The sequence below is a fragment of the Fringilla coelebs genome (assembly GCF_963513975.1).
Source record: "Fringilla coelebs genome assembly, chromosome: 1".
In the NCBI taxonomy this organism is placed as follows: Eukaryota; Metazoa; Chordata; class Aves; order Passeriformes; family Fringillidae; genus Fringilla; species Fringilla coelebs.
This window is the reverse complement of record NC_140028.1, coordinates 104743934-104769623: the sequence shown is the minus strand read 5'-3', so window position 1 is coordinate 104769623 and position 25690 is coordinate 104743934. Positions and strand designations below refer to the sequence as shown.

Genomic DNA, 25690 nt, shown 5'->3' with positions numbered 1-25690 from the left:
TCAGACATTCCCAAGAGATGGGTCATGCAGTCCCACTGATGTACCCCTGCAGCCTCCAGTAAGATTGTTCATGCATCCTTTTTCTGTATTTCCAGTAATTGCCCTTCTTTTGATTTTTAGGAGGTGATATTTTCTCAATAATACACAATTCTAGCTGTACGCAAAACTGTCTGCATATTGCCTTTGCTCTGGAGAGCATCATCTAGTAGAAACTGTCCCATTCTCCTTTTCCCAATTGCTCTGCCAAACATCCTTTCTCCCTTGCTCTTTGTCTCTAGACCTCACTGAGGAGAGAACAGGCCATCATCACATTTTCTGTGCTAGAAGAAGAAGAGAGCATTCCTTCATAAATTCACAGAAGAGCAACATAGTCTATTACCAAGGGATACCTTGCTTGCATGCTTGGCTATCATCAGCTGCACCAACAGTGCTGTAAGTACCACAAAAATGTCAAATTTTGGAGTATTTAGCACAGATTCTTTATATTGTAGAAATTATATTCTCAAATGCATACACGTATATACACTCCTGGGGCATAGGAAAAGGCAGATGTTTGGGGTAGTTGAGAAAGTAAAAGGGATTGCTTTTCTCGCTACCTAGATTTGTATGTCATTAGAGTATATTCTTCTATTTCCTTAACAGAAAATTAAAATAAATCTGACCAGGTAATGTGTTTACAGTACAAGAGAGGATTCCCACAATGCTTCTAAATGTAACTGGGTTTTCTTGAAATATGTTGTAGTGAAATTACAAGCTAAATTTCCAAGAAATTAGTAGAATGATGGGTGGGTAAGTTATGATAATGATGTACTACATAATGTAATACAGGAGCCCATAAACCCATAATGTCAGTTTCCTTTGAAAATGATGTATAATTTTAATAAAAATATATAAACAATTTCTAGATACAGTAATGACTTCATGACCTCCCTGGATATAAAAGATTAATTGTAAAATTTACTTGGATATGCCCTCTAACTTCACTTCAAGATCACGAATTGGCGTACAAAATAGGATAAACATTTTATTCTTCTCAAACTTTTGTAACTCTGAGCATTTTATCATAGTGGTTAAAAAACAAATAACACTTCTAGTAATGTGCTGTTCTGTACCCAGCACTGCTGGAGATCTACATGTCCATTTATGCTTTCCTACCTGGATACAAGGTCTTTAGTGGGGCGACAGATCTGGCTCTCCAGTGATGCACCTCTCCTGAGGGACTCGGGGCTGCCGATTTTAGTGGCAGCAAAATCCACTTTCATCTTGCACTTAAAAACTGGCATCAAATTTGCAAATGGCTTCTCTGTGAGCTGCTCACAGAGGCCCTTTCAAAGTCACAAATCAATGCCTTTCAAAGGGAGATAGTCATGTATCTTCCCTGTGACTTGGCACATGTCCCTTCAGCACAACACCAGCCCTCGGTGCTGGCCCATCCCTGTGGGAGCTCCTGCTCAGGGCATGGCTGAAACAACAGCGTGAGGTGCAGCCGATTCTGCTTCACGTATCAAAACTAAGAGGAATAGAAACCAGTGCGGGTGGGCGGTGGGAAATAGAGAGGGAGCTGGAGAAAGGTTTCTCTGGAAGCGTGACTCAAGGCACTGCGAGATGTGTGGGATTGTCATAGTTTACATAGTGTCCTCATTGCCAAACAGCCATGTCAAACCTCAGCGCAGTGCTGCCTGTGCACAGGCCAGGAGCTGCAAGACAGTAGTAGTGTTACAGCAGTGGTGTCCTCAGCCAGAGGCACTGGCCCAGGAAGGATCTCACAATCCCCTCAGACATTACAGTTCCCACAGCAAAGAGCCTCCTCTTTGAGGCACAACCCCACAGGAAACACTGAGAAAAGGGATTTTCTCTCTCTTTCATGTCAAAACAATGCCTAAATTTTAACAGCTTCAATCAAAAACCTCTCCTGGGGGGAACTTAAACCTAGACTATGCATAGACACAACTGACACTTATGAAGTTGGACCTTTCTCATCAGTTCCCTATTCTACTTATTTGGCCCAGATAGTGCTTATTTATTCCACAACTCCCAAAAAAAGTTGCTTCATAGCTACACATAGATAGAAACAGTGAGGACTGTGCTCACTCAGAACCTACCACAGTGAAGGGAGAGATTCCCACTGATTTCAGTCCCTTGCATCAAACTCTCCAGGAGCATTACTTCAGGCTGACCTACTGCCCCAGGTTGTGACCAATTCAGAGCAGAAATCGCTGAATGCAGAGATGAGCCCCTCTTTTATGTTTTGCTTTTTTCTTTAATTTAAAGCAGCAGCAGCAGCAACAGTATTTGTTTTCCAGCACACAGCAGACTGCCACACTGGAGCCAGAGCCTGCTTGAGTCCCTGAGCGAGCCTGCCTGGCTCCATCCCTGAGCATGCATGTAGGCAGAGCAGCAGCACACACAAGTCACACTGTGGCACACAGATCCCTTCTGACCTGCCTGACAGCCCTGCCTTTCTTCACACAGTCAACAGTGAGGGGTCACATTAAGGGAACAGGACAGTGATCCTGTAAAACCTTACAAGCCTTTCGTCTCCTTCTTCCTCTCTCTAACATCTAGTCTACGTAAACACCACCTAGATATTTTGTTGTTCTTACCAAAAGATGCTATTATGGTTTAAGGAAATAAAAGGAAAAAAAAGAGAAATTATAAAAAAAGACATGAGAGACCTTAAGATATCATGCCAGAGCAGACAGATCAGATAATTTTAGAGGACAGAAATAGCACTTCTTCCCCTCCCCAGAAGTGCAGCCAGCACATTTGATTTCTTTTTCAGTATCTGTCCCATGTTTATTATTAAAACACGTCATCACCATGTAATCACCACTGGAATTGACGGTAACTTTTCACAGGAGCATTCTAAAATCAGAGAGTGCCAATTAAAATTAATGCAAATCCAAAGTACAGCGCTGTAAAGAAACCACGGCCAACACGATGAGCAAACACAACCTGCATTTGCTTATTTCAGAGTGCTGACACTTGACTTTCAGTACTTATTTGTGTTTCCCTCCTCTAAGAGCAATGCCGCAGAAGCACTGGCCTGGGGCTCTGCAGAAACCTTCTCCTTACCCCGCAGCCACAGCTCCAAGCGCCATCCAGGAACGTCCTGTCTTCCCGCTCCCGAGGAATCCCGGTGCGCTTCTCCCCACAGCAGCCTCTCTGGGTGCTTGTCGCCCGGCTCCACGTCCCGCAGACAGCTGGGGCCAGCCTGGGGTGCCGGGGCATCGTGGCGACGGGACATGGCCCTTCCTGATATAATGGGAAGGCTTGTGCCAGCGGCGGCCTCGGGCCGGGCGGGATTCCAGCGCGGCGGCCGGGCCGCACCTGTTGCAGGCCGGGCGCCCAGCGGGACCATCAGCTGTGAGGCTAATATTAACCAGCCGTGCTGCCAGCACCGGGGACGGGAGCGGGATTCAGGCTCAGAGCAACTGTCAGGGAAATAATTGTCCCCCTCTGCCTTTAGTTAATAGGAAAACAAACCAAAAGGAGCAGCAAATATCCCACCAGACAGATAGCCTACACGGAAGTCCCAGAATTGTTCGCAGTCGTTTCCCGTTCATTACATTAGCCTGCTTTTGTCTCCAGCAGTGGTTTGGGTCCTTTCAGCAGGAAAAGGTACATTTGTATTTATTGTCTCTGCTGCCTTGGCACTGATAACCTCAGGTCCTCCAGCAGCCAGGGCAGAAACACCAGGCTGAGGCTCAGCTGTGCTGAGGGTGACGGTCACACGATCACTGCGCTCAGTGGCACGCTTTGATTTGTGGCTGCTGGGAAAGCACCATGACAGACAGTGCTGTGGCACACGGCATGAAGATAAAATAAACTGTGCTGTGACTCATAAAAATCAAAATAAAAAAACCTTCCTGCCCCGCATAACCTGCGATGATAACGTAGCATGTTAATGTCCTGCTTAAAATAAAACACCCACAGAATGGGACCACTTTTTTTTTTTTTTTTTTTTTTTTTTTTTTTTTTTTTTGGGATGATTTTTGCAATGCTTGATTCCCTCTTCTCCCTGGATATTGCAGATGTCTCCAGGCACCACAGGACACGATGAAGGCATGCACTGCACAAGTGGTAAGCACCAGAGGGCAGCTTAAATGCCGAGATGAGCTCCAACTACAAATTCTCTGACTGAGCTGTTTACAGCAAACCTCCCACATTCCTAGCTGTAAGCTTCTCTAGTGCATCCATTTTGTGTCCATAAAATGACCACGTTCAAGATTAAATGGATGGAAAGCAAGAGCTGTAAGACCTTGCTTTCTGCGAGATCTGTCTGGAGGGAACAGGATCTGATGGTGACCATATCTGTGGAAAAATATAGGTGGGGATGCTCTCATAATGGGTTGTGAAAGGTGTAGAGTCCTTCTGCTGGTTGTGTCCTGGATAGATTGTTATTTCAAAATATATCAGGGACCAGATGGTACCTTAAAAAAAAAAAAAGTGATTATAAGCTAAAATTTAAAAATACACCAGAAGCATTTATGAAACTGTAGGAGAATTAAAGGGACAAACACCAAAAGTAAACGCAGTGTGACCTTGGCTTCCAAAGAAGAGAGCTGCTGCAGTCTGAGAAAGATAAAATGAAACTGGATGTTTCCGCTTCTGCAAAATGTGGGAGGCTCCCTAGACAGCTCAATTAGAGAGAAAATGTGACACAGCTGAATCCCTACATTTTTCCTGCATCCTCTGAGTGACCTCTTTGGTCCCTGGAGAAAAGAAACTTGATTAATTTCCACAGGCAACTCTCTCTTATATAGTAATATATAAACCTGGCCAAGAACTGGGCAAGTTCCTCCTTCCCTACTAACTGTATTTTTCACTACTAGCTGACCAAATCAAGATGGGCTCACCAAATTGCAATATTCAAATTATGTCTGTTCATTCCCTGACTAATCATTGAAGTAGTTCAGTTTAAACATATTTCAATTTAAGAAGAGAATCTATTTTTAAATCTTAAAAAAACAATTAAAAATAAAATTTGCATTTACATCTTTCAAATAGCATTATTGCTACATTTGGAAAATTTTCTTGCTATTTCACAGCCTTTCAGAGAAAAGATGTCAGGTGATGAAAGCTACGTAATCCAGCCTGCTAGAGAAGGCAACATTTCTCTTAAGGAATGTGGATTCAGATCCACATCTTCCAGTCCTTATAATGCATGCCAAACTGGAACATGGGAAACCTGCTTTGTCTTCATCTGACACAAGCTGTTAAGTGACTATGTGAAGCCACCTATATAAACAAATTACCTAAATTGGTCTTTGCTTTGTTCATTTTCTGTCAAAGGCATTAAGCTTACTATGGAAGAAAATTACAGCTTTCCTTAAGAGAGAAAGGCACCAGACATCAGCTTAGTGAGGAATCTTTGTGGCTGAGGCATGTGTTGTATATCCATTTCAGGAAATGTGTGTCCTCAGCCAGAATTTTCATGACAGATAATTCAAGCTAAATGAAAGCCAAATGTAGCTGCAAAGCTTGAGTGCAGGTAGGAGACTATCTCACCTCTGAGAGCCCTGGGATGCAACTGCCTCCTTCAAGCCTCTATTGCATATGGGACTACCTGCCAGCACATACCACACTAGAAGGTAAGCATATCAGAACAAAAACTTGACATGCAAAGCCATATTCTCCAAGAGAGTTATAGTGAAAACCAGAGAGATTCAGGGAGACTTATTTTTTTCTCAGCCTCATTTCTTTCTCAGCCTCAGCTCCCAACCCTCTGCTTTTCAGTCTAGCAGCAAGCCAATCATTTCTGCAGGCTCAGTGTGTCCTCTGATGGCCACCATCCTTGGAGCTGTAATTCAAGAACCTGAGCACAGCTGGTGTCATCACTCAATATTGTGCAAGCCCTTAGAACACAAAACAAGCTGTTCAGGTGCTGGCAGGAGGCTAGTGTTGGAGTTGGATATGCCTGCATGCAATTCCCACAAGAGATTTTACCCTACTATTGAGTTTTCTCATGCATATGTTGATTTTGTTTCATATGGTGCTGTAGAACTTCTGGAGAGTGTATGGTCTCCCATGATGTTGTTGACCTAGCTTGCTATGCATTATCAGAAGAATCAAAATTACAATAATGAAAAGAAAAGCGTTTTTTTTAGTCCAACCTCTCTAACCCCTGTGTTTTTAAATGTACTCCCAAGGATATTAGAGGACAAAAATAGATACAATCAGATCCACAAGAGTTGGATGCTCAAAAGAAACACTTGGCTTCTGCCTTGTTGTGGAGATGCCTCTAGTTTTCAATACAACTTCTCCAAATATCTGCAATTGAATTAACTCATTAGTACTTTGTCACAGCAAAACTGAAGAGCTTAATCTGTAGGTGATATTGAAGATTAGGCCAATCAAAGTCATGCCTATTTTTTTTTTCCAAAACACCTGGTGGTTGGAGCTGTGACAGGGTATATGAAAGAAATAAATTGTCCCTTTCCCCATCTACAAGAAACTACCCACCCAGCTAAATCGACAAAACGCTGAGGGAGATGTCTGCAATTTAAAACTGTTGCTATTTTAGTTGAATAGGTAGAATAAATTCTAAGGTAAAAGCAATATCCAAGTTTCCAGCTAGTCTGTATATATAAGGGAATAGTCACGTATTTCTGCAACAGGACTTTAACTTGGCAGAATGCCTTGATCTCTAGCCTAGAGTCTTATTTTTGAACTCTGTCAACCACTCTTTCATTACGTAAACAAAAATTTCAATGTTTTGATGCACATGGATCTGGATCTACTCTTATCTTTGGTTACTAATAATAATAATTAAATTTTCATTCTCTTTCAGTTTTTTAAGTATATCAGTTCATCTGAAGAATAGCAATACATATCCAGTGTACAGAATAGTCTGTGTGATGTGCAGGGCTGTGTTGTGGGAGATAAGGAGGAGCAGCAACTCCTCTGCACTGCTCCTGAAGTGAGATTTCCAGAACATCCTAGCTCCATTCCTACAGAAGTCTGTAATTATGTGGTCCCTACCACACTGGGGAAGGGTGGATTGATCACCAGGTTACTCCAAGATTAATTCCAGGGCAAGCCTTATGTGACAGATTGGCTTAATTTTTTTTCCGAAATAACTTCTGAGGACTTTGTTGCATCTACTCACAGAGAAGCAGTCCCCCTCACCATATCAGAGTGTAGTGCTGCACCACATGTAGGACTGTGAACACACAAAAGCAGGGATCTGTCAGCATCCTCCTACTTCCTTCATTAGGACTCAACATCTACAGCAGTGGAGGTCAAGGCAGGAACTTAATCCACACAGTTCCATGGACCTGTCACTGAGATACCTTAAAGAAATTCTGATACCAGGAATTGAAGCAACTGGCAGTCATGGAAGAAAGTCAATCATACCCAAAGCTACACTGTATTTACCTACAGATGAAAGCACATCTCCCAAACAGCACAGACGTAAAAAGCTCCAATGCTTTTTGCTTGCAAGCACAAACAGAAAAGGCATCTCTGAGTCATGCAAAAATACAGTGAAAAAAATAATTTAACTCAGAAAATGAGTTTAGGAAAGTGTGAGGCATCTCATCAAAGCAAATCTGTGTCATGCTATGCAGACTGTATTCCTAGACCAGAAACATAATGCACTTTCAATTTTTATATACTTCTTGACAGGCCATCAATAGCACATCAGTGGCAGCAGCAATATTGGCAAAAACAACCCCTGATTCAGCCCTGTACAGGGTACTGCTTTGCAGCAGCTTGTGTAACTCCCTCAGTACGTGCATCACCTTTTAGAAATCCCTGGGCTTGACAAAATCTTTCCTGGGCACAAGCTTGTGCTGACCGCAATAAAGTCTCTAAAATTTCCTAGCCATTCATAGGATCCAAATTAACAGAACTGCTGATACATAAAGACAGGGAAATGAAGATACAGAGGCAAAGAATAGATATCAGAACTCACATAAAATTTGGGGCACACAAAACAGGAAAGGGAATAGGAGTTGAGGAGGTAATGCGGGATTATGAGCTAATTTGTCAACTGTGCTGCAGCATGAGGGAGAAAATGATCCTGTGACCTCACATCTTTGCTTTTCCAGACTAGCACAGCTTCACCAATTGCATCTCAGCCACCAGGGACTTGTGCAACTTCTGCTGTTTGACAAGAACCTAGCTGTGCCGATGAGCTGACAAATCCAAAATGCCTCCCGCCCCCAGTCCCTGCTGTGTGCCAAATTGCTATGTGTGCGCTTGTGCACCACTTAGAATCCATCTTCAGTGGTTGCCAAGAATGACCCCCTCCCAGTCTCTGCAGCAGAAAGAAGCCCGAAGAGGGAAGTGGGGGGAGATGGAGAGGCAGAGAGAGAGGGAGTATGCTGTGCACTTAGAAAGCCAACTTTTATTTTTAGAGATGTGAAGTAGTGCTCAAACACAGCTTGCTTTTCCCACAAACAGAAAAGATGAAAAATTAGTTAAAAAAAAAAAAAATCTGATTGCAGCTTGGCATTAAGCAGGTACCCAAAAATGTCCCTGGATGATGCAAGAGCCTAGCTGAAGCAAGAAGCAGAATTAAAAATTCCTAATGAACAGGGATCAGGACACACAAGTCCCCTTGCTGGTGCCTAAGTGGGTGTTCCTGTGTGCGTGCACACACACACACACACACACGCGCCCAACATCCAAGCTGCCTGCTCTGCACCAGCCCATTCACAAAGCAGCTCACCCAGCAAACAGGCAGGCTGGCTGCTGTGGCAGAGGGTTTAGGAAAGACCACTTGGTTTAGCTCCCTACAGGCACTGTGATGCTATCCCAGATTGCCATTTGGACCAGGATTTAGTGAGTGCTGCAGCCCTACGAGAAGGAGGAAGAGGTATGTTAACTGCACCATCTGAGGAGAAGAGAAAGCAGAGATGAGCAGGGAGAACAAGCTCAGTCCAAGATGCTGGCCTCAACACTTGACCGATACAAGCTGCTAGCAAAGCCAGATTGTCAAAGGGTGGGACACTAATGATTAGAGATTAACTAGAAAAAGTATATCTGAAACATGCCCGGTAGGAAACAAGATTGTGTCATCATTGTCTGAGTACACTTGTCTATTTTTTTGCTTTTACTTGCACATATTCTTGACACAAGGGAACATGCAAAAAAAGCTATTCTGACTTAGATAAAAAATACTTCAAGCCAAGAGTAGTTCAACCCTAGTTAATTCTCCATCTCTCAGAAAAACATGTTTGAGTGGTTTCAAAGATGATTTGGGGGAAGTTGAGACTTTTTTGTCTCACTCTAAAAGAACATGGTCCGGAAAACAACACTAAAAAAAGGAATACATATATCTCCAATTGCTCTTCAGATGTCACATACTGCAATAGCCTTTTGGTAACACAGAATGAGTTTCTGTAAATCATGAGGGGCAAGGTGACACTGAAGTCTAGCAAGATAGCTAAAACAAGGTTCCACTGCAGAGGTGGTGCCCCTGAACACCATGGATCATTTGGCAGAACGTGCAGGTGAAATGGCATCCGTCTCTGGCTTGGGGGTGCAGCTCTGAAAGACAACTTTAATTTCCAACACCCACCTTGAATTGCTGGCTGGCACAAATGAAGTAGGGCATCAGGAGCTTATAAAAGAAGGTTGACTAGATGCATAATTATAGCTTGTACAGCAATTCCTGTCTTTATAAGATGTATTTTCCTGAATTTTTTTTTTTTTTTAATCCTCAATTCTAAGCAGAAGAAAAGGAAGATCTGCAATGAAATTAACAAGTCCGTGTTTAGAAGGCAAGTCAGATCAGGCTAGACTTCTAGACTTTTTCACTGACAAGAACCTTAAAAAGACCCTGGGTTCATGTTTCAAGGAATGTGTCAGAATTTTAACCTCTCATTTGTGAAATGACACTACCCACAAGTTTATCACTGTCAGAAGCTATGTGCAAGCACAAATATCCTCCAGATGAAAAGCCTTTATATTTTCTCTTAACAAATGCCAATGGTTTTATATTAGCAGTGTTCACATTTATGTGTTGATTAGCAACACATTTCCAGCTGCACTGAAAATGTCTTCACAATATAGGGAGGAGAGCAACTTCAAGGCAGCATTACCAGCTAGGAAAGCATAATTATATTTCACTCACTCAAGCTCCCCCTTCCACCCCCAAATTATGTGAGGCTCATCCCATCCTGTTGCCAATTCCTTCCTTAGCATCACTTACCAAGGCCAACTCACATTCTACCACCGAGTTCCCCTCTTAGAAAGCTTTGTACTTGCAAGCAAAAACCAGAGCAAAGATTAGTACTAACTCCAATCCCTGTTTCTGATATATCACAATCATCTCCCACTCATTAGCATGACTGCCTCCAGTTTTGGATGAAAAAAGACATTCTTATCTCTCTGAAAAAAACCTGTTTCCCCAATTCATGGTGTTTATTCCATCATATGTTTATTTTTAGGCTTATTTGTTATAGTGGATAACAAATCATTGCCCTATCCCTATTTATATCTGTCACTAATCAGCTTAACTTGCAAGACTAACACCCAACTGGACAAACACATATTATTCTCCTGATTAGTCTCCAGCCTGGAATACATCACTGCTGTCACTCTGGTATTCATTTCTCATGGCCAGTGATTCCTTACATGGAATCAGACCATCTATTGAAATAGTCCTGTATTCTCCTGGAAGCTGACAGCATAAATATAATAAAGTTTGTCATCCTCCTGCTGAAGCTGGTTTTCTTGGTGACTATTTCTATGAAAATCCTGCCTGAAGATTTAACCCCTGAAATCACAACAAAAAGGAGAAACATGAAGAGTAGTTAACTGACCATGCTCTCTTTCAGGTGTTATTAGTTTCCAGACCTTCTGAGCTTTCTCAACAGCACTGCATAATATTTTGAGACTGGCAATACACAAAGATTATCCCAGAATATTGGTTCAAGTATGTAAATGCCTTTTTTAAAATTATTATTTTTAATATCAACTGTCAAAAACACAGTTCTGAAGATTTTCAGAAGAGTGAAAAGGGAGGGGAGGTTGCACTTTTGGTCTCTATCCCTAGAGTTCCAGAAATCACATAAGTGTTGCATTGTCTGCTCTCCACAGTAGAAACTCATCTGGCAAGTCAGCCTGATTTCTTAAAACAAAATCATGGACCATATTGTGTCATTGCTTTTTATGCACTGCCCCTCCCTCACCCCCCATCTAAATTTCTGTGGAAATGGGAGGGGAGTCAGCTCTAAAACTGATAGCAGGTAACAGCCTGTGGGGTTCTCCATAACATCTGAAGGTCATACAGAATAGGAAGCATTCAGACAAATTGATGAGGAAACAGGCAACACAGATAAGGTTTTATTTCCTAGTGCATGACTAGATATTTTAGAAAGTGCTAGGGATTAAAAAAAGTAAAAAAAAAAAAAAAAGAAAAGAAAAGAAAACTAAACACAAAAACCAAAACATAATCTCCACCCACCTTCTTCCCCACAGAGTCCTTCCCCTACGAACTTGGGCACTGGTATAGTTGATGAGTCAGGGAAAGGGACCCTCTAAGGCCAACAGCATGTCCGGACCCACTTTTTGTCTTCTTACACTTATTGAGACATGAATGAGATGTGCCCATCATAGTCTGGACAGGAGTGTATATCGCTCTGCCTTTTTCTTTTGAGAATTCTCTGAGCTGAACTGAGGCACAGCCTTGCATGTTTTAATAAATAAAGACAAAAACTTAGACTACTCCACATCTTTATGTCAGCCCTTTTTTGCATGCATGTGACAGGCTGGAGCAGTGTGGGTGTATTGCCCCTGAGAAGTCACAATCCCCACAATCCCCCCACAGCCCCAGCGGAGGCAACAAGCCCTAGGTATTATGTAAGCACATTTCTGCAACTCAGACATGATCCTTGCACGCTGCACAACAACTGAGCCACGTTTAAGAAAGTAACTGCAATGCAAACCAGCTTACACTTGTTATGGTGCCGCTAGAAATACAGCGAAGCACCAGCCAGAGAGGAGTGGAATAGAGTGAGGCAGCCTGAAATGCCATGATGAAAAGACCCAGAGAGGTAGTCAGGCTCTCCTAGAAGGCTGCTCCCATCAGCTGCCTCGGGTGCCTGGCTGACACTGCACCTTGAGTTTCTGGCTGAGCATTCAGGAAAGCAAGAGGCCATATCCCATTACGATTCCTGACAGTGACTGCTTAGCAGAACCACCTGGGATGGACAACAAACACATCATGGACAACACATCATACTGATGTGTTAGAAGCAAATAGCAAACTCTTCATTAGAGGAACACTTACCGTGTAAGGGAAACAGGACTAATAGATCATGGGCCTACTGGTGAGCAAAACCAGCTCAACTTTTAAATTAGACACCGTGAGAGATAATCACTCTTCCCTATATTAGATCTTACTTCCCTTGGTCTTTAAATGTCAGTAAGAAAGCACTACAGTTGTATTTGCTGAGCATTATCAATATATATTTGTACTATTTAATACTTTTTAAATACTACAATATCAATTTATTTAACATCTTCTCATGGCAGAACCACAAATGGATGAACTTTTAGTTCAAAATGGATGATAATGGGGGAAGAGAAGAGAATGCAAAACATGAGGCAATTGTGTAGCCTGACAATTTATAACACTACCTGCCTTCTTCTGCCCGGTTATTTATGTCTGGGTGGGGAGATAAAGAAAAGAAAGATAGTTGCAGGGAGGACAGCTTAATTTAAAACACTGTCACTTGCACCAGCTAAAGTCAGGAGTCAGGTTCTCAATATATATAACAGGTACACTGCTGCTGAGCAGATCCACTAATAACAAAATCAATTTAAAATAAAGTCATCCTAAAACAAAGATGAATGAAAAGGGAACAAAAAAGCCCCAAATCAGAATGCTTTTTAAGCGTAGGCTGTGACATTTCCGCTGTTTTCTACTGGCCATCAAGACAGAAATGATAAAGACCCCCAGTTTCCAGTCTATGGCAGAGCAGGGGTTTTGTATCTAGGCTCTCTTAAGTGTCCTTGCACAGTAAACATGTCTTCTAACTTTCCATGTCAAAAGTCTGTGCCCAGTATTATGGGTTCATTTTCCATACCTGGAGTCAGATCTAGGCTTCAGCCTGCTCGGTCTGCCTCAAAAACTGTCCACCAACACAAGCAAGAGCAGCTGGAGGCAGCATGATGCTTCTAGCATCACCCAGCAGACAGGCAGCATAGCCAGTCACAGATCATCTCTCCCTGAGATTTACAACACACCAAGCCAAAATGCCTCCAGTGACAGAAAGCAATTACACCTGAAGCCCAGGGGTTAGAGAGAATAAAGGCATATCATTGTTTGGATTAAATTATGTGAAATACTGATCTCCCAGGCTGGCTTTTTATCTTTTTCTGTCCTTTCCTCTCCACACCCACTCAATGATTTTTGCACAAGGCAGGTAGGTATCACATTGCCCTTGTCTAAAATAGTTTGCAAAGTCTTTTAATGCTCTAAGTATGATTGTTTAAGTATCGTCCACCCACAAATGCCCAGAAGCAGATCCAAACTGACATTTATTATGAATCTAACATGGATAAATATCATCATTTTCATTTCAGACAAAAATGCAGTACCTTCCCTGGTTATGTGCTGTCTTCATGAATAAGAACTCATAAAATCTGCTTACATGAACATTAAAAAAAAAGAGGATGTAGAAGAAATACGTGAAACATCTACTGAAAGCAGGCAGATTTTGCTCTATTTTTCATTGGCATTAATATCAGTCAGGTTCAGCTGGGCTGAAGCAAGCAGAATTGCACAAATGTAAAAAGAAAAGCAGTCCCCCCACTTTTAACTAGTCACACAGCCATCTATCTATTGGGAAGAAAAAGTAATGGGCACTAAGTCACAGTCCAGACTGTTTTAAAGGTAATAAAAGTTCTGCAAGCTCAAAACTAGAATTCATAAATCCACCATGCATGTACGTTTGGAGTTTTCAGTTTCAAATCAAATCTCAACAAAAATGGAGAATGCCAGAGCATCAGTACGATATGCCATGAGAACAGAAATCTTCTAAAAATCCCAAAGTGTTCCTACCAAGCACATTGTCACGACACTCAGCAGCAATAAGACACCAAGCATGCACGTCATCAAAAACGTTCTCATCAAAAATAAAGCACAGCAACAGATTAACTTGCAGATCAAAGATTATCATTAGACTGGGTAACGTTGCTGTGTGACTCTGTCCTGATGACAAAGATTAAAATGAGAACAGAAAATTATGTGGATGATACCCACATGAACAGCATCAACAGCTGAAGAAAGAATTATTTCTGCAACTGGGGAAAGCCAGCAAAGCAGCATTTTGCTGATTTATTAGTGCAGAGCAATAATGTGATAATACTCTTATGCTACGGCATCCTTATTCTAATAGTGACAGATATTTTGCTGACCAAAAAGCATTTTGATAGGACACAAAAACTTTCAAAATTCTTGGACTGCTGGTTTTTTATATTTTTTGGTTCCTCTATTTTGCTGAGGTAATCACCACACTAAATTAAAAAAAAAAAAGGCAGAATTGAAATAATTTTATTTTTGTCTTCATTTCTATTGCCTGTTTAAACACTTGCTTCCTATCCTTTCTCTCAAATTTTATTAGAGCTGGTTTTGCAGAGGAATCTTTTTCTATCTGGGACTGGAGTTACTAACACCCTGTTAGCAGTAACTCACCCAAAGCAGCACAGCCCTTTTCAGAGGGCTCTGGTGCTGATTCATTTTGCTGTCAGCTACCACCCATGCCTTACTATGCACATGCAACCAAAGGAGGCTGCAGGCAAGCTGTATCTGCTACAGGACCCTGAAACTCTTCTTTCTATATTGACTATGAATTGAAATAGAGATGCCTCTCTTCTGTAAATTCAAGCCATTTTTTATTTCTGCCATGCTCTCCTCTCTATCTCTGCCCTGCTCCTCTCTATGTTTTTGGAATAATTTTCTTTCTCACTAAATGTCTCCTCTACCACTCTGTTCAACAGTACCACTCAACACATTTGCAGGATCTCACTTCAATTTTACAACAGCATGCTTGACAGGATAGTCCTAAATTATGTTGCTAGCTGGTAGTCCAAACACCTTGTAAGTGTGGCAAATCCATCCATCTGCAAACTAGGGACCAAGGACCCAAAATGCCCTTATCAACATTTAAGCAAGAAAACCACCATAGACATAGTGGAATAGCATGTCAGATGGGAGCTCAAGGGGTTAAAAGAAGAAAATCTCAACTATTTCAGTGCATCTTCCTATAAACTGCATGAACACCTTCCCTTTTTTTTTTTTTTTGACACTTGTCTTTTAAAACTATATTTCTGTTTTGACATCCTGGTTCTGAACATATTTCACTCCTGCCAACCCACTGTTTGTGTTTTGAATAGCTTGGAACAGATGAAGTGCTGGTCCAGAGACAAGAAATCCTCCAAACATCTGTCAACCGCTTCAGCACCGAGAGCTGAAAGCAAGCTCTGCCAGTAGCTCTGCCCGTCCTGCTGCACTCAGAGGCTGTGGGAGTTGTTAGGATGCCTTCACAGCCAGGCAGGCAGCAGAGGATGAAGGAAGCAGCATGACTCGAAGCTGCAGTGCTATAGCAGTGGTCTGACGCTCCCTGGGATGCGTGGAATGAGGTAGGGGGAATGTTATGAATAAGGGAAAAAACCCTACAGTGCTACTGAAAAGCAGGAGTAGTGCCTCCTTTGTCACAGGTAGAGAAAGGAGAAAAGAAGGAAAATTCATTCTCTCGCAGAAAGCACACCTGTGATTTTAATGAGATGAAAAGCTTTGTGGTGGCAAACTGCAGAGATCCTTTACCATGTCCCTTCAAGGGTCTTAATCCCTCCTAACCAAGCCCTAAGCCCTTGTGGGACAAAAAGAAAGGCTTGGCAAAAATAGCAGCTAAAGAACTAATGAGGAAAGAGAACGTTTTCAAGACTAGATTCTATCTGGATGATGGGGAGAGCACCCTGGCACGTTCCATGCTCATCTTCAGGGAGCTGGTAGACCCTGACCAGCAGTGGTTGTGCCTGGAAGAGGGAGTGAGGAGAAAGTGAAAGCAGGGCTCATGCTGCTTGGCTTCTCCTCTCAGGCTGCCTCCTCCTGGTGCCCTGGATGGGCAGTGTGGGCAGCGCCAGGAGGAGCTGGAGAGGGAGGTTCTGTGACTTGATGAGCCCATGGACACACTGTTTCACAAGAACAAGCTCCTGAGCTATGAAACTGCAGGCAGGGATGTTTCCCTCACATTTAGGGATCTGAACATGGCACCAAAACCAAATATAATGCTCATTCAACTGGTTTTTGTACCCATTTCTGTAGCCCAAAATCCTCCATAGTTTCTGAGGTGATGCTCAAAGACAGAACCCTGATTCAGGGCTGACAGGGCAGATGTCCAACTCAGGTTGGACATCTCATTCTTAGATGCGCAAAATCACTGGTGACGTCTGGCGCCCCTCATTTCCAAAAAGCCAAGAAGCAATGCTCAGTGTCAAGCTTCAACTGGATACCTCTTAAGTTTTGTCATACACTTCATTTTCATCAGCCCCGTGCAGCAGCAAGTCTGTTTAGCATCTAAAACTCATGGATATCAGCTTAAGAATCACAACCAAGCTCAGTCTTTGTGGTTACTCAATGGGTCCCACCATTGATCATCTCCTTCCCACATGCCCTTTTCCAGTGTCAAAACTTCTCAGTGACATCAACAGGGGCAACCCCCATCCTCAAAGTCTTACATTCTCACACACACAGAGGCTTCAAAAAAATCCACCCTTAAGTATTAATGTAATATGCCTGTATATATCATTAACCTTCCCTCATGCACACCCAAGCTGAGAAATCACATCTAAAGACCAGGAGATGTACAGACATTTGGTGGAGGCATAGTTTTCTGAGGATGAGGCAAAGACAGTGTCATGTGACTCAGTGTCTGTGTCAGAGGGCTGGCACAGCAGACAGGAATCCTGACCTGAACTCATCAGATGGCATGTTTTACCAAAAATGTGTGGACAGCAGTACTCTTCCAACAAAATGGAATTTGCTTTCTTCTCCATGCATTGTAGTTTACTATCAACTCTCCATGAGGAAAGACTTCCTGGCCTCTCAGGGATGCTAAGAGACTTAAGCAAATTTAGTTTTCTGTGAATGACAGGTACAGTCTATATAATCACAAAGCTGTGATTAAAGAGCCTTGGAAAAAATACAGTAAGCAGGATAGAGAATGTTCTCCTGGAAGGTAAAGTGATTCCCACATACTTCAGCTACATTAGTTTTCTTGTTTGTTCACAATAGCAGCTAAGGTGCCTCACTGAGTGAAATATATTTTGTCCCTGAAAATAGTGGCACTATCTGATCCCTGTTGCTTAAGAAGTGAGACAGCAGAGAGCAGCAGGAGACACAGATAAAATCATGACACTCAGTATTTAAATTCATCAGAAATCTGAAATTAATGTGTAATGCTCCAACCACATTAGACTTGGAAAGAAGAGACAGACTTCGACTTTTATCATCCCTAACTAACACTGTTTTATCTGCATCTCAGTTATCATAGAAACTTCCCCAAAATCTTCACAGAAATTAACCAATTAAATGGTATTTTTGTGTGCAAAATAGTTCAATAAGTTAGGACAATTAAAATAACTTGAAAGGCAAGTAGCAGAGCCTTCATACCTTCGTGAAGCAAAAGCCTAAACTTTGATAACAGTAAATAGAACATTCAGTAGTGAAGTTAAACTAAGGGGAACACAAACAATTAAAACCTGAAAAGACATCCTTGGATTTAATGCCTATTTAAAAAGGCAACAATAGTTCGAAGGCTGTTTTTCTTGGTTTCTTAAATTAAACAAACATGTCTCAATATTGGTGAAAAAAAAATCTAAATTAAAATGTAGCTATCCCCTAGTCACAATAATTTAACAATTAACAACAAAGAAAAGGGCTGGGGTGTCAGCATGACTGAACCAGATGCATTTTGGGAAGAAGCAATAACCCAGCGTAAACAATCACGAAGATTGGAAAAGACCTCCAAGATCATTGAGTCCAGCAACTAACCCACCACTAAACTATATCCCCAGGTGCTTCATTCACGTACTTTTTGAACACTTCCAGGGATTGCTATTCCACTACTTCCCTGAGAGGCTTGTTCCAATGCCTGACTACTCTTTCAGTGAGGTAATTTTTCCTAAGAATTATCTAAACCTTCCCTGAAACAACTTGAGGCAATTTCCTCTCATCCTGTTACTTGGGAGATCAACACCCACCTCAATACAACTTCCTTCTAGGAAGCTGTAGAGATAATAAGGTCCCACTTCAACTTCCTTTTCTCCAGGATAAACAACCCCAGCTCACTCAGCTGCTCCTCATCACCTATAAGATGCTATAGACCCTACATCATGATAAGGAAGGAACTGAATGCTACTCTTGATTCTATCACAGAGTCACCATCCTTAAATAGGACTTATTCTTTGTTACTCAGTTTCCCCAGCTGTAGGAAATATTCTGTAAAGGGTCCAGGCTTATGAATGCATATTTTAGTGTTAAGCTTAGCACTTCCTAAACCCAAATAACTTCTGCTCTCCAAAGCGGAAGCTGTTGGAATGTGGAAGAGTACAGCATTGGGCTCTGAAAAAAAAGTGAGTTCCCATTCAGTTTCCATGCACCCTCTGCTCCAGTAACCAGTGTGCAAGTTCCTCCAACCCATATTTCATGAACAGAGATTACTATTATTTTTCAAGTAATTTTTTTCTTCTCACTGAAAGAGCCAGTGACTTTTCTTTCTAAGTACCAGCACTTTGGTCCTCCTCTGCTTTGGACATTTAGCTTTCCACGTGTGGTGTCAGTTCAAAGCTGTGGTCTAGAGGAGCAAACTGTAGTTAAGATAGTTTGACTGCTGTAGTTTGGTGAGGAACCAAAATGCAGATCAGCCACGTGGCTTATCACAGCTTGCCACGCTCTCTGGTATTTAAAGACAGAACAGGAGAGTTGTTCAAAGTGTTGTTTGAGGACACAGCTAAGTAATTCCCTTCATCCTTGCAGGTGTCTTTGGGTGTGTGACACTAGACAGACATACAGACCATAGGAAGTTTAGTTGTCTGTTTTTTGAGGCATAGGAGATGACTTTAAATATTCCTAAATTCAAGTCCTCTCACAGGCACAGATCTCAATTTTGATCACGAGGAAAGTGGTGGACAAACAGTGTACCTGCGCAGTATCCTCTCTCTTTACCCTGGGAAGGAAGCTAAACTGTCCTGGTGGTGATCTCCTTGCGTGGAGCTGACTGGGTCCCTGCAACAGAATGACATGTTCTGCATGAAATGTTTAAGTTACCAAAACCCACCGATTTAAGCATGAGAAGCCAGCCCCTATGTTACAAGGGACTGCTCAGCAGTCAACAACACTGCAAAAATTCTTATTTTTAAACACTTTGTATCTTTCCAGTCCCCAATGATGTTGCACAGCAACTCACCTGCAGAGGAATAGTTATTATCCAAGTTCTTTTGTTGTCCCTGCTTTTTCTTGCCCAGTTACTACTTTGCTTTCATCAGCTGAAGCGTTTGAGACCTCTCAGAGGCTCACTGCTGCATGCACCTGTCAGCTCTCCAAACTGTCATTGTTTTGACATATTCTAAGAGAGACTTTATGTGGGCATCTGGATAAATACAATTCTTTCCACACCTCTGGGAAAATGGGAGTCTTCTTTGGGCCATCTGTGGGAAATGAAGGGTGCATGGGTTTTCAAGCAGAATAAGAGTGTACGTGTAAAGAGCAGTGCTCCAGGAAGTGGGAAGGCTAGAAACTATTCTTCCAGGGGCACTAGAAGTGCATACACTTATGCATACAATCAGTTTGCAGGAACATTAAATTATCCACTGCATTATTTTTTATGTGAAACTTCTGTGTTACATGTTTTACTCCATATTCCTGAAAGTAGTTTATGATAGGACAAGAATTACTTTAGGCAAACACTCAGCAGGAAAAGCAGAAAACATACCATTGTTTCAGATCTTGATTATGCAGATTGGCTTCTCTAGTAAGGAAATTAACTCTATGCCACAGCTGTGGGGACTAAAATTACAGAACAATCGATATTTTGAAAACTTTGAAAATCTGCCAAAGGAGAAAATTACACGATTGAACAACAGCTTTTATAGAATCAAAGTTAAATATTTCACTAATGAATTTGTTCAGTGTTCTGTTTAAAAATTTGGTCATTGACTTTGTGATATACCCAACAATTTGTCCAACCACATATAGTTTAGAAATTCCTGTTAAAAACAAAAGGAACGAAAACATCATTCTTCACTTTCTAGACCTAATACACAAAGCAACTTCTTACTGCATAATTAAAAATGTTCTTTTTAATTCTTTCCTGATCATTTTGAGTTCTGTAATACATTTGGTTCTGGGGAAAAAAAAAAAGCAAACTATAAACACAAGACCAGACACAAGGAGGAAATGAAGGAACCTTAACAAAAAGTAGAACCAAAAGTGTAAAAAACCTACTTTGAAAATTTTTGAAGTATTTGGGATCCTTACAGATTCCATCTATTATAAAAATGACTGTTACTAATAAAAAAAAAAAAAACCTCAGGATTTTACCTTTGTATGGTAAGAAATTCCTATGCTTCAAATCCTTGAAAAGGATGGCAGCAAGATGAGATGACTAATGGTGAGCAGTTAGAGCAAAGCAGGCAGATGAAAAGCGGCCTGTAAGCCCATCCCCAGACACCCTGGGGACTGAGCAAACACCAACAACCCAGAAGCTACAGAGACACAACTTGATAAAGAGTTTCGGTAAAGTGGCTTCCAGATATCAAATCTGCTGATGTGGGTATGATTCACACCCATTATACTTGAATTATTCTGAGCCCCTCCAAACTGCAGTCTCAAATGCCATTTCTGTCAGCTTGGTCACTCATTTTTAGCATTATTCCTTCCTTTTCTCCGATCCCAACAACACAATGAAATAAATGTGCTGCATCCCGTGTATTCCGGTTACAAAAGTAACTGACGCCAGCAAGGTCAGTCACATAAATTCACTGCAAGATTGCTTTGAAAGAGACTCATGCTAAAGGATTCAATAGCTAGATAATCACCTTGTGCCAGTAAAGGGAAAAGAGAAAGTAATAATTATTTCATTTTCTATCACTCTTCTCTCTTATTTGTGGAAGGAAGATAGGAAGTTTTTGCTGTTCACAGTAACACAGAAATTAAGCAAAAATAGTGTTATGTTTTATAAAGCAGAGCAGTTGTCAACTCATATAATTTATTCATTCATTACTGCAGCTACCATAACCAGAAACCAGCACTATACAATCTAGGACAGCTGTGCTCTCCTTGCTGCTAATACTACAGGCAGTGCCTCATACCGTAAACCCATCATTCATTACAGGGAACAACTGACAGATTCTTCCCCTAAGGAGGCCAAGATTACTTAAATCTGAAATGCCATACCCTGTCAACATAGGTGTACAAGAGAGAAGCTCATTTACTGGCAGGCTGGGTAATACATAAAAATAGTCACTACCCAAAGTTGATAATCAGTTAAAAAAAAACAAACACAAAAAACAACAAACAAGATTTGGTGCTCAGTTGATAAAAAATTTAATAACAATTCTCCGTTTATTTCATGAAGGCTATGCTATTTAAGTCCTTCAGAAGATAAATTTCCTTGTGCATAGCTTGCAGACCATTTAGCATGTGGGCTCTACAGCCACAGAAAAGCATTTGTAGGAGGCTCTTGCTGTGCTGTTGCTAGTCTCTCCTCCAGTGATTGAAATACAACACTTGGCACAGAGATGCAGGGAGGCAGGAGGTCCAACATACAGCAAGCATCTGGAATGACTGACTTCCGTTGTACAGAGGTTTCACCTACCACTGAACTCTGACTAATTATGTACATTTATTCCTCATACTAACAGATCCCTTTAGCATTGAACCTTTCAAGTGTTGGTGTCAAGCACATCATTTAAGACAGAATTTGCTGAAAGGCAAGCAGGTTTATTTTATAATGCCTCTCTGTACAAGGAAGAAATGAGGCTGGAATGAGGCTGGAACTGGAAATACCTGCAGTACTGTACACTGCATTTTTTCCTGATTCAAGTACTTCATTTTTTTTTTCCCCCTCATTTTCCCCACTCAGAGAAATATAAAAAAATTACAGGAGACCTGTTTAGTTACTGGCACTTTGTCTGTTTTAAGTCAAAGCAGAAAAACACTTGCTGACCCAGACATATAAATTACACCATTATCTAATGAACTGTTGCAGAACTCATTTGAATGTAGCTGACTTTGTGAGGAGCATGAAACTTCCAGTCATTTAGACAAGAGTTGTTCAGGATAGACAGTATTAATTTAGGAATGAGTCATTATGTTCAGTACCAGTCTGATGGTACTGAACTAATGATTTGATTCAAATTAATTTAAATCACTGGGGAGAAAAAAAATTACTAAAATTATACATATAGAAGAATATCAAAACAATCATTCCCAAGATCCAAAGCATTTATGGGCTGTCATTGCTAGGCTGAAATTTCCTTTTCATATCACACTGTATGTGCACAATCTTGCTCAAGTGCAATGGTGCAGAATTCATTGGCTAGAGCATCCCCATAGCTCCTCTGAGACAGTGAGGTCTGGGGTTCAGAAAGCTTTAAAGCTGTATAGAGAAAGATTTCTGCCACTCCCTGAAGCAGGTGATATTTTAGAGTCGGCAAAAAGAAGGAAAGGACTGGCAGAGAGTCAAATGTCTAGCTGAGCCCTGATATTAGAGAATGGAGGATTGAAGGGAATAAAAAAAGGATGAGAGGTTGTTTTGGTTGGGTTGGTTTTTTTTTTTGGCTAACACGACAGAGAATTTCTTTTAACATTTCACCACAGAAACATGATAGCCTTGGATTGTCTTCACATCCATCAGGCCAAACAGAGCTGGAATTTGCTACTCAGATATATTTACTCCATTTAAACATTTGTGGAGAACTCATTAGGAAGCCTGAAAGTGAGGTAAAACTTTCCATGCTTGAAAGCTGAACTAAAATCAGCAGAATATTTATATACAGAGGTAGCTCTGTAGCAGGTAAAAGGAAAGAAAGTGCTGGGTTATAATTCTTTGTAATTTTTTTTTTCCCCCTGTATCTTTGCCTGTGGTGTTAGGGCAAAGTCAGCTGTGTATTGGCATCCAGCAAACCAGGGAGCAGAGCAGAATCAAAGCAGTGCATTAGGTTTATACAAAATTACGAGCAAGGGTTGATCTAACCCTTCTGAAACAACTACAAGGAGCCATGTCATGGATGCTCACCTATAGCAAATGTTCAGTAACACAGCCTGTTTTTGAGAAGCTGTCTCATGGATGCTTTGAGCCTAAGCTGCTGAAGAACACTTTATTCTCTCCTTCAGAATACCTTGAGAAAGGATTACTTCTCTGTTTAGCTCTTGAGAGATCATTGCTAATAATTTAGATGGAGGTGCAAGACGGAAATTCCTTATGGTTCTGCTTTTGCAAATTATAAAGGAGCCTTTAATTACAAGCTTGCTCACTTGCATTTTAACTACAGGATTAAATTAACTCAGTGAACTTTGTGTGCTGATTCCCATGGACTGCCACACTCCTGGATTCTTGACTGGCGACCGGTTGATACAGGAGATAAAGCCTTTGTTCCCTGTGCTATAGCACCCTGGACTCAAACCCCAAAATGACAAAATTAAGGGACTAAAATGACCTGTAGCGATATAAACTGGACTGTAGAAAGCAACAGAGGATTGTGATCAACAGATTTGCTTTTGTTGCTGATCCTGTCAGCTGGTTGGGGAGTGAGGGCAATTACTAACTCAGTCACTTTGCTGCATCTCTGCTTCACTCTGTGTAAACAGGAGTTCGTGATATTAATTTATTTCGCAAAACACTGATAAGGAATGCCATGTAAAATCTTGTCTGGCCACATGTAAAGAAGAGATGCAATTTAAGATTAGCCCACATTCACGTTAACTGGCGACCAAATACAGTATTTTAACAAAAGTCTCCAAAGACAAACATCCAAAAAATAAACTTACTGCCATATATTCCCCTACAAAGCTGATTTTGAAATGTTTGCTTACACTTCACTGACTGCACTGGCTCCTTCACTTGGGAAATCTGACTTTTGACACTAGCCCCACTGCATGACTTTCAAGCCTTTAGATTCCTCCTTTGCTGCAAGCTGATCATCACATCCAGCCTTAGCTTGTGCAATGTACAGTTTGCATCCCACACTGTGCTCACTGGGGCTTCACAGCTCTGATTGCAACAATTTCCCAAGAAAAGAAGAACTGCCTAAGCCTGAAACTCTGGGTCTGTCCACCTCCTCAGAAAAAATGCTGCTGCACAAACTGTTGGTGGCTGCAAGATCCACAGCAGTCAGTGCAAGAGATTTCAAAACCATCTGACTTCTGTTTTCAGTAGCCTATATCCAATTCATTAGAAGAAGCTGGTAAATGTCAGCTCTACAAACAGGACAAAAAAATGATTCCGTCTTCTCTATATAATCTGTCTAATAAATTCAATAGGTGTCACATTTGTGGAAGGGTCTATATACCTCAGCAGTAATTTGTCACCATGAAACAGTTTCAGGGCGTTTCACAGTTGTGTGTCAGTGTTCATTTCAGGCCTTATCTTCAATGAACATTTCTTGCTAAGAGCAATTAATTCCTTGCATCTGTCACTATAGGAACAAAGAAAATGCACTTTATGCAGAAGGCCCATTATTCAGTACATTAGGCACTGATATGACAGTTCTCCTCATCCCACAGTCACATACAAGAATAAGTCACCTTACTTATCACTAAAATTTTCAAAATTTCATATTATGAAGATATGTATTTTCTTTCTTTTTCAAATTTTTTTTGGTATATAAAAAAAATTCAAATATTATAACCCTAATTAAATAAAACAAAAAAACCACAGCCCCAAAACAAAGTTCCACTCCTTCAGTATTTAAATGCTGCATCAGCATTTAAATTCAAGCAAATTTGAAGGTGAGATAAAAAATAAAAATAACTAAATAAATAAAAGCACATAAGGGGAGAAGGAGAGAAAACTTCTAAACTACACTGAAGTGTACTGGAAACTATTTGAAATCAGCAGATCTGTCTGCAGGATGACTTTTGCTCCACTGTGACCCCTCAATCCTAGCCTGCCCTCAAATATAATGGCCTGAATGTATTCCAAAATCAATATAGGTAGTTGTGTACTTTTCAAATAAATGAGTTAATATTAAAAGTTCAGTTATAACACCTTAAGATATCATTCAGAACAGAGGAAAGAAAGGAAATGCCATGAAAGAAAAGCAGAAAATTATTAGTCCATTTGATGTTTGCTGCAATGAGGAAGAACCAGGGAGATTCACATATAGAATATTTTCAATCAACTGGAGGAAAATAAAAAATGGAGGAGAAAAAAAATTATATTTATTCTTTGTGATGTGAGTTGCTGGTTTCCTGAAATATTTTACAAACTGCTAGGGAATGAAATTAAACAACCACAACAGCTACATTATGCACCCTGGATATTTGGAAAAAATATGTATGCACAGAGCAACCACTGAAGTAAGAGAGGCAGTTTATTCAAGCTGCATTCATTTTTCTAAGTGATACTAGAAAATATATTAATGCTTAAAACCTGCTTGCTAATCATTTTAAGCAAACACTGGAAAACTCAATTGGGATGCTTTTAAGCAGGCACAACAGGAAGCTCAT

The 25690-nt window shown here is 41.0% G+C and overlaps 1 protein-coding gene across 10 annotated transcripts in view; it reads right to left on the bottom strand.

Annotated features, from left to right (window-relative positions):
• Positions 1 to 25690, bottom strand: part of ARPP21 (cAMP regulated phosphoprotein 21) — a 232613-nt gene that overhangs the window by 194263 nt on the left and 12660 nt on the right. For 7 of the 10 annotated variants that reach the window (XM_084220074.1, XM_084220071.1, XM_084220080.1 and 4 more), the window contains exon 1: positions 3076 to 3226. The exons of 1 other annotated variant lie outside the window; for it this stretch is intronic. The gene's annotated coding sequence lies outside the window, so the exon portion shown is untranslated. Of the gene's footprint in view, positions 1 to 1155; positions 1328 to 3075; positions 3227 to 25690 lie in introns of those variants that run through there. 2 more of the 10 variants (XM_084220078.1, XM_084220075.1) reach the window with 2 other exon arrangements.